At 38.7% G+C, this 13,864-nt stretch overlaps 1 long non-coding RNA gene across 2 annotated transcripts in view; it reads right to left on the reverse strand.

Annotated features, from left to right (window-relative positions):
• Window positions 1-13,864, reverse strand: part of LOC112661561 (uncharacterized) — a 90,551-nt gene that overhangs the window by 47,440 nt on the left and 29,247 nt on the right. Inside the window, exon 2 of one of the 2 annotated variants that reach the window (XR_007407688.1) lies at window positions 212-332. The exons of the other annotated variant lie outside the window; for it this stretch is intronic. This is a non-coding gene — a long non-coding RNA (uncharacterized LOC112661561). The remainder of the gene's footprint in view (window positions 1-211; window positions 333-13,864) is intronic. 2 annotated transcript variants of the gene reach the window in all.

Consider the following 13,864-nt stretch of genomic DNA (forward strand, 5'->3'; position numbering starts at 1 on the left):
ATATCAGAAAGGGAGACAGAACATAAAGACTCCTAACTCTGGGAAACGAACTAGGGGTATGGAAGGGGAGGAGGGCGGGGGTGGGGGTGAATGGGTGACAGGCACTGAGGGGGGCGCTTGACGGGATGAGCACTGGGTGTTATTCTGTATGTTGGTAAATTGAACACCAATAAAAAATAAATTTATTAAAAAATAGATGGATTAAACTTACCATTTATGACTCTTTGTACATAGATCCTTTATTTTGTAGGTTGTCCATGACAATTTTGTAATATGTGGCTGATTACCTTGGACCTTTCTGATCTGCCTCCTTTGGTTCCATTTGGCATATGCTATGTAAATAAAATGCAGTTCATTCCACTCAAAACATATGATAAAGTTTTTATTTTATATAATTTTGAACTACCTATGTTGCTTCAACTTTCCAAAATCCTAGGTAGTTGATAACTAAATATACATTAGGTATCATTTCTTATCCATATGGATTATTTAATCATATTGAAAAATAGCAGAGGTGGGAGATTACTTTTTAATCAGCAGGCAAAAGTAGAAATGAGTTTGTGTTGATGCAGCTTTTGTGTTGTGATTAACATTTGTTTTAAATTTGCATAAAATAAGCTGTAGAAATATTAGCTATTGCCAATCTGTTTTGTCACATAACAGCAAACAGCAAATGGTCACTGGTATTTTCATTTGACCTTGTGGTATGGAGTTTTAAGAACATGCATTAGCACACAGTGTGTACTACCCTTTGAAATCTGCATCTTATCTTGTAGGCTGTTACAGAACCCAGTGCTAGCATCTAAAACAAAATAGTTTTGGGTTGTTGTTGTTGTTTTTTTTTTTCCATCTGTGCAGCATAACAGAAGAATTTTAATCAAAGTCAGGTATATATTCTGAAGGAAATCACTGTCTACCCTCCCATGAAAAAACTAAATTTCAGTACCTTACTTCAAATTTGTGTTGTGCAATAAATTAATTTCACACATCTTATGTTGACTCATCCAAGATAGAGTGATTTCATTTCTTAACAACCAAAAGATGGTTTGTTTCATGGTGTGTACCTTGCTATGCGTTATAGTAATTTTTGAAGCCCATTAATTCAGGAAATTTGATTTTATACCATTTTGCAGACAAATATAGCATGTTATTGCATGGATGAGAAAGAACAATTAAATATTTGAAGATATTTTCTGAGGGAAAGTGCTAGTTCAGGTTATAATGAAAATACTGCCTAAGTAATAAGCCTTATAAAACTATAAAGTTAAAAAATTTGAGTTCTTTTAGAATTGACAATCTTAGTTCCTCTTCTGAACATAACATAATCCCACATTATTATAAGCTGTCATTTATGATACTTGGTCATTGTTTGAATGTTTGATAGCACAATAGTCTTAAAAGGATAATGAAAAGGATGAAAGATTAAGAGTGATGCCATAATAGAGGGGCAGTCGGTTAGGAGTTTGCCTTCCCCTCAGGTCATGATATTAGGGTCCTGGAGTCCAGCCCCATGCAGTGGGCTTCCTGCTCAGTCGGGAATCTGCTTCTCCCTCTCTCTCTGCCCCTCTGTCCCCCACCCCTGACCTCCATCATTCATGTTCTCTCTCCCTAATAAATAAATAAAATCTTTAAAAAAAAGTGATGCCATAATAGAATGGACTAAAATAGTTGATGCTGCTAAGCCTGCAAAACCTAGAATAGAGGAAATGATACTGAAATAAATTAAAATATGGGATATATTAATAGGCTGAACTGGGGAGGGGCGGGGAAGATGGTGGGGGAGTAGGGTCCCCAAGTCACCTGTCCCCAACAATTTGCCTAGATAACTTTCAAATCATCCTGGAAACCTATGAATTTGACCTGAGATTTAAAGAGAGAACAGCTGGAATGCTACAGAGAGAAGAGTTTGCGCTCCTAACAAGGTAGGAAGGTGGAAAAAAATAAACTAAAAAAGAATCCAGTGGCGGAGGGGCCCCCTGAGGAGCCGGGCTAAGGCTGGGCAACGAAAGCATCCAGGAGAGGGAAGCCCAGCCTGGAGAAGCAGGAACTTTAAAAATCCGTATGGGATTCTTCCCGGACAGAAAGGCTCTCAGCAGAGAACATGGACAGAACCACAGGAGGGGCAGTAGAGTCTCCAGGTTCCCAGGGTGATTAGGAGAGGAGGGCGGGGCAGCCCAGGTGGCTCAGCGGTTTAGCGCCGCCTGCAGCCCAGGGTGTGGTCCTGGAGTCCCTGAATCGAGTCCCACCTCAGGCTTCCTGCATGGAGCCTGCTTCTCCTCTGCCTGTGTCTCTGCCTCTCTTTCTCTCCTCTCTGTGTATTCTCATGGATAAATAAATAAAATCTTAAAAAAAAAAAAGTTATGAAAATAAAAAAAAGGAGAAGAGGGCGCCCCGGGGAGAGCCCACCATAGACGGCAGACCAAGCTCGGTGAAGGGCTAGAGGGGGCACTCCGTGGGGCCTAGGGAGAAGTTCAGGCGGCAGCTCTGGGTAGAGGGGGCTGCGCTCTGCTGCTTTTGGGAGCTGCCGCCCCAGGAGCACGATTCCACCAGCATAGGCCCCAGAGCCCAGGGCACCAGGGGACACAGCCCCCAGCCTGTGGTTCCCCCCAGGGCCAGGCAGAGTCGGGAGGGCGCAGGACAGCGAGGACCCTCCTGCTGCCAGGCGCCCCAAAATTGTGCAGGTCAGCACCCCCTGCCCCCTGGGAGCATCCAGGCCAGTGCCCCCTGGGAGACTGTGGTAGTTACTGCAGGAGCTGACTCCAGGGCTGGAAAACTGGCTGCCGCCAGGGTGGTGATTTCCTCCTGGTGTCACCCTGTGCCTGGGAGGAGCAGGACCACCAGGAACAAGGTCCTCACAGGATAAAAGGCTCCCACTGAGCCGTGCACTCACCTGAGAGTCAGCACAGCAGGCCCCTCCCCCAGAAGACCAGCTGGAAGGACAGGGGAAGAGCAAATTCTTGGCCGAGCAGCGTTGGAAAGCTCCAAGGGAAGTCGAGGGACTTACAGTATATAGAACCAGAGGATACCCCTCCTTGTTTTTGCTTTTGTTTTAATTTTTTTTCTGTTTTTCTTTTTCTTCCTTTTTCCAATACAACTCGTTTTTAGCCACTCTGCACTGAGCAAAATGACTAGAAAGAAGAATTTACCATAAAAGAAAGAATCAGAAACAGTACTCTCTGCCACAGAGTTACAGAATTTGGATTACCATTCAATGTCAGAAAGCCAATTCAGAAGCACAATTATAAAACTACTGGTGGCTCTGGAAAAAAGCATAAAGGATTCAAGAGACTTCATGACTGCAGAATTTAGATCTATTCAGGCTGAAATTAAACATCAATTAAATGAGATGCAATCCAAATTGGAGGTCCTAACGATGAGGGATAATTAGGTAGAAGACAGAGTAAGTGACATAGCAGACAAGTTGATGGCAAGGAAGGAAGCTGAGAAAAAAAGAGAGAAACAACTAAAAGACCATGAGGAAAGGTTAAGGGAAATAAATGACAGCCTCAGAAGGAAAAATCTACGTTTAATTGGGGTTCCAGAGGATGCTGAAAGGGACAGAGGACAAGAAAGTTTATTTGAACAAATCATAGCTGAGAACTTCCCTAATTTGGGGAGGGAAACATGCATTCAGATCCAGGAGATAGAGAGATCCCCCCCTAAATCAATAAAAACCGTTCAACACCTCGGAATTTAATAGCGAAACTTGAAAATTCCAAAGATAAAGAGAAAATCCTTAAAACAGCAAGAGACAAGAGATCCCTAACTTATATTGAGATAAATATTAGATTAACAGCAGACCTCTCCACAGAAACCTGGCAGGCCAGAAAGGGCTGGCAGGATATATTCAGGGTCCTAAATGAGAAGAAATGCAGCCAAGAATACTTTATCCAGCAAGGCTCTCATTCAGAATAGAAATAGAGATAAAGAACTTCCAGGACAGGCAGAAACTGAAAGAATATGTGACCACGAACCCAGCTCTGCAAGAAATTTTAAGGGGGACTCTGTAAAAGAAAGAGGATGCCCAAATAAATAATCCACAAAAACAGGGACCGAATAGGTATTATGATGACACTAAGTTCATATCTTTCAATAGTTTACTCTGAACTTGAGTAGGCTTAATGATCCCATCAAAAGACGCAGGGTTTCAGACTGGAAAAAAAGCAAGACCCATCTATTTGCTGTCTACAAGAGACTGATTAGAGATGTAAGGACACCAACAGCCTGAAAATGAAAGGTTGAGGAACCATTTATAATTCAAATGGTCCTCAAAAGAAAGCAGGGGTAGCCATCCTCATATCAGGTAAATTAAAGTTTATCCCAAAGACTGTAGTAAGAGATGAAGAGGGACACTATATCATAAGGATCTATCCAAAAAGAGGACATAACAATCATGAATATTTATGCCCCAAATGTGGGAGCTGCCAAGTATATCAATTAATAACCAAAGTAAAGACATACTTAGATAGTAATACACTAATACTGGGAGACTTCAACACAGTACTTTCTGCAAATGACATATCTTCTAAGCACAACATCTCCAAAGAAACAAGAGCTTTAAATGATGCACTGGACCAGATAGATTTCACAGATATTTACAGAAATTTACATCCAAACACAACTGAATGCACATTCTTCTCAAGTGCACATGGAACTTTCTCCAGAATAGACCACATACTGGGTCACAAATCAGGTCTTAACCAATACTAAAAGATGGGGTTGTCCCCTGCATGTTTTCAGACCATAATACTTTGAAACTTGAACTCAATCACAAGAAGAAATTTGGAAGAAACTCAAACACGTGGAGCTTAAAGAGCATCCTGCTAAAGATGAAAGGGTCAACCAGGAAATTAGAGAAGAATTAAAAACATTCGTGGAAACTAATGAGGATAAAGACATAACCATTCAAAATCTTTGGGACACAGCAAAAGCAGTCCTGAGGGGGAAGTACATCACAATACAAGCATCCCTCAAAACATTGGAAAAAACGCAAATACACAAGCTAACCTTGCACCTAAAGGAACTGGAGAAAGAACAGCAAATAAAACCTACACCAAGCAGCAGAAGAGAGTTAATAAAGATTCGAGCAGAACTCAATGAAATAGAGACCAGAAGAACTGTGGAACAGATCAGCAAAACCCGGAGTTGGTTCTTTGAAAGAATTAATAAGATAGATAAAACATTAGTCAGCCTTATTAAAAACAAAAGAGAAAAGACTCTAATTAATAAAATCATGAATGAAAAAGGAGAGCACACAACCAATACTAAGAAAATACAAACGATTTTAAAAACATAATATGAGCAGCTATACACCAATAAATTAGGCAATCTAGAAGAAATGGACACATTTCTGGAAAACCACAAACTACCAAAACTGGCACAGGAAAAAATAGAAAACCTGAACAGGCCAATAACCAGGGAGGACATTGAAGCAGTCATCAAAAACCTCCCAAGACACAAAAGTCCAGGGACAGATGGCTTCCCAGGGGAATTCTATCAAATGCTTAAAGAAGAAACAATACCTATTCTACTAAAGCTGTTCTGAAAAATAGAAAGGGATGGAGTACTTCCAAACTTGTTATATGAGGCCAGCATCACCTTAATTCCAAAACCAAAGACCCCACCAAAAAGGAGAATTACAGACCAATATCCCTGATGAACATGGATGAAAAATTCTCAACCAGATACTAGCCAATAGGATCCAACAGTACATTAAGAAGATTATTCATCATGACCAAGTGGGATTTATCCCCGGGATGCTAGGGTGGTTCAACACTCATGAAGCAATCAACGTGATAGATCATATCAACAAGAGAAAAACCAGGAACCATATGATCTTCTCAATTGATGCAGAGAAAGCATTTGACAAAATACAGCATCCATTCCTGATCAAAACTCTTCAGAGTGTAGGGATAGAGGGAACATTCCTCAGCATCTTAAAAGCAATCTATGAAAAGCCCACAGTGAATATAATTCTCCATGGGGAAAAACTGAGAGCCTTTCCCCAATATCAGAAACATGACTGGAATGTCCACTCTCACCACTGCTATTCAACATAGTACTGGAAGTCCTAGCCTCAGCAGTCAGACAACAAAAAGACATTAAAGGCATTCAAATCGGCAAAGAAGTCAAACTCTCCCTCTTCACCGATGACATGATACTCTACATAGAAAACACCCAAAAGTCTCCACCCCAAGATTGCTAGAACTCGCACAGCAATTCGGTAGCGTGGCAGGATACAAAATCAATGCCCAGATATCAGTGGCATTTCTCTACACTAACAATGAGACTGAAGAAAGAGAAATTAAGGAGTCAATCCCATTTACAATTGCACCCAAAAGCATAAGATACCTAGAAATAAACCTAACCAAAGAAGTAAAGGATCTATACCCTGAACACTACAGAACACTTCTGAAAGAAATTGAGGAAGACACAAAGAGATGGAAAAATATTCCATGCTCATGGATTGGCAGAATTAATATTGCGAAAATGTCAATGTTACCCAGGGAAATTTACACGTTTAATGCAATCCCTATCAAAATACCATGGACTTTCTTTAGAGAGTTAGAACAAATTATTTTAAGATTTGTGTAGAATCAGAAAAGACCCCGAATAGCCAGGGGAATTTTAAAAAAGAAAACCATATCTGGGGGCATCACAATGCCAGATTTCAGGTTGTACTACAAAGCTGTGGTCATCAAGACAGTGTGGTACTGGCACCAAAACAGACACATAGATCAATGGAACCGAATGGAGAACCCAGAAATGGGCTCTCAACATTATGGTCAACTAATATGCAACAAAGCAGGAAAGACTATCCACTGGAAAAAGACAGTCTCTTCAATAAATGGTGCTGGGAAAATTGGACAGCCACACGCAGAAGAATGAAACTAGACCATTCCCTTACACCATTCACAAAGATAAACTCAAAATGGATGAAAGATCTAAATGTGAGACAAGAATCCATCAAAATCTTAGAGGAGAACAAAGGCAACACCCTTTTTGAACTTGGCCACAGTAACTTCTTGCAAGATACATCTATGAAGGCAAGGGAAACAAAAGCAAAAATGAGTTATTGGGACTTCATCAAGATAAAAAGCTTCTGCACAGCAAAAGAAACAGTCAACAAAACTAAAAGACAACCTACAGAATGGGAGAAGATATTTGCAAATGACCTATCAGATAAAGGGCTAGTATCCAAGATCTATAGAGAACTTATTAAACTCAACAGCAAAGAAACAAACAATCCAATCATGGAATGGGCAGAAGACATGAACAGAAATTTCACAGAGGGAGACATAGACATGGCCAACAAGCACATGAGAAAATGCTCTGCATCACTTGCCGTCAGGGAAATACAAATCAAAGCCACAATGAGATACCACCTCACACCAGTGAGAACGGTGAAAAGTAACAAGACAGGAAACCACAAATGTTGGAGAGGATGTGGAGAAAGGGGAACCCTCTTGCACTGTTGGTGGGAATGTGAACTGGTGCAGCCACTCTGGTAAACTGTGTGGAGGTTCCTCAAAGACTTAAATATAGAGCTACCCTATGACCCATAAATTGCCCTGCTGGGGATTTACCCCAAAGATACAGATGCAGTGAAATGGCAGGACACCTGCACTCCAATGTTTCTAGCAGCAATGTCCACAATAGCCAAACTGTGGATGAGCCTTGGTGTCTATCGAAACTTGAATGGATAAAGAAGATGTGGTTTATGTATACAATGGAATATTACCTAGCCATCAGAAAGGACAAATACCCACCATTTGCTTCAACATGGTTGGAACTGGAGGGTATTATGCTGAGTGAAGTACAATCGGAGAAGGACAAACGATATATGGTCTCACTTATTTGTGGAATATAGAAAATAGTGAAAGGGAATAAAGGGGAAAAGAGAGAAAATGAGTGGAGAATATCAGAGAGGGTGACAGAACATGAGAGACTCCTAACTCTGGGAAACGTACAAGATGTAGTGAAAGCAGAGGTAAGGGGATGGGGTGACTGGGTGACAGGCACTGAGTGGTCACTTGGTAGGATGAGCATGGGTGTTATGCTATATGTCGGCATATCGAACTCCAATAAAAAATATATATACAAAAGAATAATAGGCTGAACTGTGACTTTTCTAATAAACTCAGTGTTGGAAGATGTTTAGAAAAAAACTAAGAATTATTTTTTAAGCATTTCGTTTCATAATAAGTTCTAAACATAGGTGATTGTTGAACCTTAGGAGATGATATATAGTAAAAACACAAAATAATTCCTGCCAGATTTAGATATGTATGGATAATGGTGCATAATTTGGTTACTATAGGAAATAAGCTTGAGAGAAGTACTTCAGGTCAAAGCAAGGAAAGCAACCATACCTTGGTGCCCCTGTGCAAATAACAATTTGTCTATAATATTTTTTAAGATTTAATTTATTTGAGAGAGATGGAGAGTGAGCACAAGCAGCAGGGAGGGGCAGAGAAAGCGGGAGAAGCAGGCCCCCCCCCCACTGAGTGGGGAGCCTGACATGAAGCTTATGAGGCTCATTCCCAGGACCCCGAGATCATGACTGGAATCAATGACAGATGCTTAACTGACTGAGCCATCCAGTGCCCCTGTCTGTAATTATTACGTTTCTTTTTTTTTTCACTTTGACTTCCATAATACAGACTATCAAGAAAAATGAATGATCCAAAGAAATATTATTTTGAATGAGTTTAAGAAATAATTGATTTATAAGACAATTCACTCTGGTTCTTCACTCTAAGTAAAAAAAAAAAACAAAAAAAAAAACAAAAAAAATCAAAGAAAAGATTATAATCATGCATACATTTACAATAAAGTTTAAGATAGTACAAAAATTCATTGTGATTGCTTGCTTCATAATGACTACTAAAGTATTAGGTATTGACTTCATAAGTCATGGATGTGATTTTAGGATTTAAGTTCATCTGAAACAAAATTGGCAGCCTTATTATGCAATAAGCCAAAGTTGTCATTGAAGGCTAAAAATGAAATCTAAACCTGCCTGCTTGCTTTATCCAGCTTGCCCTTTAAAGGGCCACAAATTTTCATTTGTAATTCTTGTGCTCATGTGTCAGGGTAGGCTTAGTTATCCTATAGTAACAAACAACCCTAAACATCTCAGTGCTTAACACAACAGATGTTCATCTTTTGACTCCCTCTGCACAACAGAGCAGTTGGGGGGGGTTTGCTCTTCATTGTCTTTTAATTGTTTTTTTTAAGATTCCATTTATTCATCTATGAGAGACACACAGAGAGAGAGGCAGAGTCACAGGCAGAGGGAGAAGCAGGCTCCCTGCAGAAGTCTAACGTGGGACTTGATCCCAGGACCATGCTCTGAGCCAAAGGCAGATGCTCAACCACTAACCCACCCAGGCACCCCTCTTCATTGACTTTCAGAGCTCAGGTTGTAGCTGGTACCTGGAATCCTGGGGCAGCGCACAAAGGACAATTGGTGAGGATCTCACTCTGCCAATTAAATGCTCTGGCCCTGATGTGGCCCGTGTAATGTTCTTGCCTCCTTTGGCCAGGACTAGTCACATGGACTCCCCCTGAGGAAGCCAAGTCAAAAGGAAATCTGGAAAGAAAAGCCCCCCAGGCAGCCAGCACAGAAAGAGCTGGTGAAGAGTATAACGATTTCCACACTACTTACAGCGCCAACCTCACTGAGGTAAAGGCAACTGTTATTTTTTTTTTAAGGCAACTGTTATTGATTGGATAACCCATTTAAGAGTTGACCTCTTTAAAACACAACCGTAACTAAAAAAGTAATATTCATAGGACACTTTTTCTGGCCTGCAAAGGTAAAAGAAGGTCTCTCAAGATCCACCTCCTGCTGAGGAGCCTGGCTAAAGTTCCAGTGCACTTCAAAAGCCTTCTGCTAATTGTAAGCTTGGATAAAACTGCTATTTTGAGAGGTTGAGTGATGTCAGCTACAAAAACACTTCAGCAGGAGTGGTCAGCTCTTGGCAAGCAAGCTGCCTCACTGGGAAACAAAGGTCTGTAAAAGAGAATAACAGGTAAATACTGTTATCGTTGCTTTAAGCTAAGACTCATTTCGGTCTTTAAAGTTCTTTCATCAAGGCATTGTTGAAAACAGCCATTTTAAGGATAGGTGTTTTGCCTAAATACCTTTTGACTGGCTGCTACCAGACAATGTGTAACTAATCAATTGAGAAATAGACTGAAGTCTCCAATACAGGAACCATCTTCCGGTCCACGAAGGATATGAGAGAAAAGAATTTTAGGGATGGTTTAAAAAATAGGGACCCCCTGAGTAGTTCAGTAGGTTGAGCATCTGCCTTCAGCTCAGGTCATGATCTCTGGGTCCTGGGATCGAGTTCTGAGAAGGGCTTCCTACTCGGTGAGAAGTCTGTTTCTCCCTTTCTCTCTCTCCTCTGCCTCTCCCCACTGCTCATTATCTCTGTCTCTCAAATAAATAAATAAAATATTTTTAAAAAATAAAATAAAAGATCCATCAGAGTCCGAATCTCAAAACATTATCTGTGTGATGCAAACAACTAACAGCATAGTTAGTTTCACACAGTGTCTTACGTTCAATTTCTTATTTTCTCTGGGATGATGAACATTTTAAAAATGAAATAGTGGTTTGAAGATCAAATAGCAAAGCATTTAGTGGATGTTGCTTTTGAAATATTGTGATCTGTGACATGCTGATTTTACATAATAGGTCACAGAAACCCAAAATATTACATTTGTTAAATAATACTTAGCATAAATATTTCAAACTTAACTATTTTAAGGTACTGGGAAGTTAGAATAAAAGGGGAATTTTTAAAAATTTTAGTGCTTTGCATTTTTAATAATATAATAAGGTAAAATGTAAAGAAAAAACCACTATCTTTTAGAATATAACAACCTAATAACTATTGTTATCATTAAACAAAAACACTAACAGCTAATGTCTCTTGGATGTTTATCACGTGCCAGGCATTATCAATATAAAACCTATATTCACTAATTTTATCCTCATAACAATCCTTTAGTGTAGGTATTATTATTGTTAGCAATTCACAAATGAAGACATATTAAACAGTCTGAATCCAAAACCCTTGTATTGACATTCTTTTGAGAATATGGGTCTGGAAAGAAAAAAACTCAGGTTCCGATCTTGTGCCATTTAGTAAAAGTAGCAGTCACTTTGAATCAGTTATTAAACTTTTGTAAACAGTTTTTTTCATTTGTAAAAATCATTAGCTTTAGGTGAGGAAAAGGTATAAGTAGGAGTGGCAATTGCTTTGTATACTGTCTTTCCCCCAGCAAGTTGTCCAAAAAACATTAGCTATTATTCTTACTGTAATCACTAGATATAAAGGGAAGTATCAAGCACAATCTCAGGTCTCCAGTAGATACTTAATAAATAATGGTTTTCTTTCTTGTGTGCTCAAAAATCTTAATAGACTGAAAAATAAAAGACTATACCACACGTGAAATGGAATCCAACTGGGATGGAATTCCACAGGATTATGAGACTGTGTCTGTGAATGACCTTGAAATGAAAACGCAGTGGCTATTTTGCATTCTGTTTCTAAATTTAACTGTGTCATCGTCTCATATTATTCCTCTCATTGCCAGGGAGTTTGGTGTTCATTTAATATACACTGGGTACATTCTTCAAAGTATCAGCTTTCAAATCCTGGCATTGAACCAGTTTCAATGACTATTCATATTTCCTACAGAGGCATAGTGGTATTTAATAAAAGAGATGTGGATTGGAGGGGGAATAGGGTTTGAGGGTATGAGAGATTTGTGACGGCTCTGATGTATTTCTTTCCTCTTTTTAAAAGCAAAATTCACAAAGTGCTTCAAGATTACTGACAAAATTACAATGGAATATTAGCATTCTTTAAATACAAGCATCACCACGGACTATTAATATAAATGTAGTGCTAAAGTGTATTTGAGGTTCAGTGCTCTAAAAAAGTTCTCTGGGAACCAAAGGTAGCTCCTGCACTGTCTGATTAAAGATACCTGTCTGCAAAACTAAATGAGGCATCAACATTGCAAGCTCAAATCAATTTAATTGATGTGTATGTATCATTATCCTATCTGTTATGTTTATGTTTTCAATTGTCAAAAGCAGACTTTGCCGATTAAGGGCTATGTCACAGATATAGCAGTTAAAGGATGGAGAGTCCAATCATTAGTCTATATCATACAGAACTGGCCAAGAACATTACTCTTCAAAAATGGAAAAATAACAGTTTGAGGAATAAGTCCAATGACACATTAACTCAACAAATCCAGGAAGCTAATGTAGAGGTAGTACCACACTTAAAAGCTTAGTTTGATTTCCAGAACTACCAAGTAAAACTTCCAAAAGTTGACTGAAGTTAAATTTCACCCTATTAGGTTAGCTTTAGCAAGTTGAAAAGTGATGTCATATTAATTCTATTTTGAATTAGATAAGATTTTTGTTTTAATAATTGCCATTAAAATTGATTGTTCAAGTAAAGCTGAAAGTATGTGTGATCTTGCTTATTTCAAATAATAATTAGCCACCTACTCTATTGTTTTTTTGTTTAGCATTTGTACTACGTTTTGGCTAGAATAAAACCAAACTACAAAATTTAATAACATTTAATCTCTGTATTGATGCTAACAGATTTGAAATTTAAAATTTCCAACTGTATAGGGGATGTTTAAAATTATTTGATACTATCCCAATAATGGAGATGAGGAAAGGAGAATATATATATGCCAAGCTATTATGGATGAAAAGCATTTTGATTTAAAAAAAAAAAGACAAAGTAACAATTTTGTATAGGTTGGGTACTGCAGATTACAACAAATGTTTTATTTTCTAGTACTGCTAAATTTCATTTCATTTCAAGGCAACAAATAAAATTAAAATCTCCATGCTCAGCAAGTGTAACTTAAAAGGAAATAAGCCAATCCAGAAATCCCCCCTCCTCCCCGTTTCTCATCTTAAACATTCTGGAAAATTGATTTTTGAAGAGCAGCTCATTCTTCCAATGACAAAAATTAGGGTTGAAACTATATACAGAAGTTGAATTCTGCTACCTGGATCACAAAGTGCTATTCTTACAGGGTGATCCTACTCTTCTGAAACATAGAAAAAAGCAAATAAGCTGCACGGAAGCACCAGATCCAAAGTCCAGGAAGCGTCAGGACCAGCCAAGCAATAATCTGCCACCTCCACTGTGAAGTACAGAACCATATCTTGACAGTGTTAAAAATTAAAACCAAAGCTGGAACATTAGGGATAATGAGCACCATCACTCTTTTTTTGGTGCCATGTAATGCTAACACACTGTCTCCTTCTAAAGCTTATTTGGTCAAAATCAACGGGAGGCTTTTTTACAGAACTAAAATAAATAATACTAAAATTCATCTGGAACCACAAAAGACTCTGATTAGCCAAAGCAATCTTGAGAAAGAAAACAAAGCTGGAAGTATCACAATCTCAGATTTGAAGATATACTACACAAAAGTATAGTAATCAAACAGTATGATAATGGCACAAATATAGATACAAAGATCAATGGAACAGAATGGACCCCTGCCATATACCCATGTTTATATGGTCAATCAATCTATGACAAAGGAGGCAAGAATATACAATGGGGAAGAGACACTGTCTCCAATAAATGCTGCTGGGATAACTGGACAGCTACATGGAAAATAATGAATTTGGACTTTTATAGACCATACACAAAAATAAACTCAAAATGGATTAAAGACCTAAATGTGAGTCCTGAAACTATAAAAGTCATAAAAGAAAACATGGACAGTAATCTCTTTGGCATTGGCCTTAGCACATTTTTCTAAATATGTTTTCTTAGCAAGGGAAACAAAAGCAAAA

The sequence above is a fragment of the Canis lupus genome, chromosome 31 (assembly GCF_003254725.2).
Source record: "Canis lupus dingo isolate Sandy chromosome 31, ASM325472v2, whole genome shotgun sequence".
Lineage (NCBI taxonomy): Eukaryota > Metazoa > Chordata > Mammalia > Carnivora > Canidae > Canis > Canis lupus.